The following is a 4,120-nucleotide window of genomic DNA, read 5'->3' as shown; positions in this document are numbered from 1 at the left end:
GTTTAGAAGGGGTCCGCTGGGGTTGTTTGACTTTAAACTTAGGCTGATTCATAGCACCCCATTCATCTTCGGAATCAGTAAAATCAGATAAGGATTTATCATTTTCATCAGATTCATTTGTATCAACATTTTGGTGAACAATTAATTTTCTTTGACGTTTCTCAGCAATAATTAATTCTTCATTTTTAGCTGAAACGTAAAAATATAATATTATCTTGAATAAGTACAGTAAATATTATTATTTTTATTTATTAATATAAAAATATTTCTATGTATATCTAAGATTTAAAATTTTAATACAAGATTCTATGTAAGTTTTCGTACATTTGATAAAAAAAAAAAGTTTACCGTAATGTCAAATAAATTTTTTATGAGGGTTTGAAGTTAAGATATAGGATATTTAATTAATATAATAATATTTTTTTATTTTGGTATAAATTAGAAATTTTCATGAGAAGTATTTTATCATTTTCTATGCATCATACATTTTCAACATGTTTTGATTAGTTTTGAGCTATTTATAAACACTTTCAATTTTCAATTTTTTTTAAAGATTATTTTTTTTAAATGACAAGAAAAAATGTTGTTTTGTCAAAATGCATGAAAATTTAATACAAGGTTCATCATAAGTTGTTATGCCAGTTGAGAAATATTTAAGACAATAGGCTTGATTTCCTTTTTTATATAAAAAATTTATAAAATTTTCAATTTTTATAAGGATTGACAATGTTATGAAGATTCTCATAAATAGTTCATACTGTATCCAAACAATCTAAAAAATATATAAATATAGTTATTTTTTATAGACATTTAAGTTCAAAATTTGGATGAAATTATATGTTTAAACAAAGGATAGTTTTAGTTATTTTGTTGCAATTTAATATGTTAATATATATAGTATATATTATATATTTAATATATTAATATGTGCTTGCATTAATATATTATGTTCTTTTATCTACATAAAACGCATACATACATATATAAATACATATTACATTCCAACTTTCAGGCACGTCCACATAATATGTGTCTAAATATAAATATATTCCAACTATTAATTAGTAATTATTAACTAACAATTTATCATTGTCACAATAAATTCTTAGTACCTACATAATATAATATTTTTCTATTAAAATAGACATGTTTTTGCACCACTTTAATATAATAATGACCAAGAGGATGTGATACCCACATGTGTTGTCTCGTGTTACAAGTGCGTAACGTAGCAAATTGTACACTCAGCAGAACTTATGTCACTCTGTTATTTTAAAAAATAGAGCGAATTGGATTGGCGTGTAATCGTGAGGTGGATAGGATATGTTTTTTAAATTGTATTTATAATTAATATACTTTAATTCAAAAATTCTCTATGAATTTCTACTGAATAAATAATATGTTGTTTCTATACTCTATTGAAAATAAGAAGTCACCACCTTTGGCTTTGCAATCAACTTGGTGGGGAAGCAAGTGACGTCATCTCACGACAGTTTGTTGCCATCCAGTAGTGTTCTCCATTTGAACAGAGTATTTAAGGGGACGCTAAATCCGCGTGTTTTGTCTCTGTCTTATACACGTACGATGTAGCAAATTGTTGTTCACTATTCTCCATTGTGAGCTGTTAGTTTTGATACTAGAGTGAATCAACCTATTATCAAACTTTTAGGTAAGAACATTATCTGGGTCTTAGCTTGGGCAATTTTTTAATATTTTAATTTTCGAGAAAAATAAGGGTATGTGAAATATCAAAAAATCAAAATGCTCATATCTAGCTTGAAAATTAAAATATTAAAATTCGCCTACACTAAGACACAGATAATGTTCTTACCTAAAAGTTTGATAATAGGTCATTTCACTCTAGTATCAAAACCAACAGTACACTATTGTGAATAGTAAACGACAATTTGCTAGTCCTGCTTGTGTAAGACGGAGACAACACATACGGTTGTAACGTCCTCTTAAATACAATAATATTTTATTATAATATTTAAAGTAGTAAGAACTATTAAGTAAAAACATATATTACCTTGATCTGTTGACTTTGAATCTTTCTCTTTCAAAAGTGATACATTTTTTGAAGAAACCAATGTTATATTTTGTTGATTTCTTTCATCACTTTGATTAGTATTTAACAGGTTATTAGTATCGACTTTTAGCTTTTTATTTACTCCTGTTACTCGCTTTTCTAGTTCAAGAAAAAGTTTAGAAGGTGTCTGCTGTGGTTGTTTGACTTTAAATTTAGGCTGATTTATAGCACCCCATTCATCTTCGGAATCAGTAAAATCAGATAAGGATTTATCATTTTCACTAACATATTCATCAGAATCATTTATATCAACATTTTGGTGAACAATTAATTTTCTTTGACGTTTCTCAGCAATAATTAATTCTTCATTTTTAGCTGAAATGTAAAAAATATAATATTAGCTTGAGTAAGTAAAGTAAATATTATTATTTTTATTTATTAATATAAAAATATTTCTATGTATATCTAAGATTTAAAATTTAGATTCTGTAAGGAAAAAATGCATTGGATTGGCGTGTAATCGTGAGGTGGATAGGATGTGTTTATTAAATTGTAATTATAATTAATATACTTTAATTCAAAAAATCTCTATTAACTTCTACTGAATAAATGATATGTTGTTTCTATACTCTATTGAAAATGAAAAATTAAGTCACCACCTTTGGCTTTGCAGTCAACTTGACAGGAGAAGCAAGTGACATTATCTGACCACAATTTGTGACCATCCAGTAGTGTTCTCAATTTGAACAGAGTATTTAAATACGATTATATTTGATTATAATATACAATTTTAAAGTAGTAAGAACTATTAAGTAAAAACATATTTTACCTTGATCTGTTGACTTTGAATCTTTCTCTTTCAAAACTGATACATTTTTTGAAGAAACCAATGTTATATTTTGTTGATTTCTTTCATCACTTTGATTAGTATTTAACAGGTTATTAGTATCGACTTTTAGCTTTTTATTTACTCCTGTTACTCGCTTTTCTAGTTCAAGAAAAAGTTTAGAAGGTGTCTGCTGTGGTTGTTTGACTTTAAATTTAGGCTGATTCATAGCACCCCATTCATCTTTGGAATCAGTAGAATCAGATAAGGATCCGTGTTTTAAAGTAGTATTTTCTTCCCTTAATTGTTTTTGTAGTCTAATATGTTTAGGTGTTTGTAGAGGTTGTTTGTATTTATTATTACCGTTAACTAATGGTAATGTATTGGTATTATTACTACATATTTTCCCTTCATTTTGAGTCTTCAGTAATTTAACTGATTTGATAGATTTATCTTTACTATTAGTCTTACACATTTTATGTGTACTACGTTTTGAAATTTTATCTTCATATCCCAATTGCTTTACATCACTCTGATTAGTATCATATTTTAACATTTTCCCAGCTTTCGTTACTCGCTTTTCTAGTTCAAGAAAAAGTTTAGAAGGGGTCTGCTGTGGTTGTTTGACTTTAAACTTAGGCTGATTCATAGCACCCCATTCATCTTCGGAATCAGTAAAATCATCAGATAAGGATTTATCATTTTCATCAGATTTATTTGTATCAATATTTTGGTGTACAATTAATTTTCTTTGACGTTTCTCAGCAATAATTAATTCTTCATTTTTACCTAAAATGTAAAAATATAATATTAGCTTGAACAATTCGTAGTACAGACGTACAGTAAAATTATTATGAGGATAAAGTATAATATCAAAATATGATGTCTGTCATCTTTTCGGGCAATAAAAATGGTTTAACAACTTTTTTGGTAATAAAGTGAATCTACATGAGAGAAGGAACCCGTTTCGCGCATGCAGACTGATGGCAGCGACTATTACGAGGCACCGTTTCTTTTGTTCCATTTGGTATAAGTGTAATGGGTTCCTTCTCTCATGGCATGGGATATAGTTGGTACTTTAGGAGTTTAAAGTAAAAAAATCCAAATTGTTTTCAAAAGCGACAGCAAAATAAGCTGATTTTGTTTTTTGGTGCAACTCTAACGTGTACGGCGAGAGGGACATTAAATGAGACACGAGATAGTGATTCTGGACTGTCCATTTTGAAATGATAAGTTAGCTGATGACGACGATCAGTAAGACTTTC

The sequence above is a fragment of the Acyrthosiphon pisum genome, chromosome A1 (assembly GCF_005508785.2).
Source record: "Acyrthosiphon pisum isolate AL4f chromosome A1, pea_aphid_22Mar2018_4r6ur, whole genome shotgun sequence".
NCBI classification, from domain to species: Eukaryota; Metazoa; Arthropoda; class Insecta; order Hemiptera; family Aphididae; genus Acyrthosiphon; species Acyrthosiphon pisum.
The sequence above is the reverse complement of the archived record's forward strand: the minus strand, read 5'-3'. Positions refer to the sequence as shown.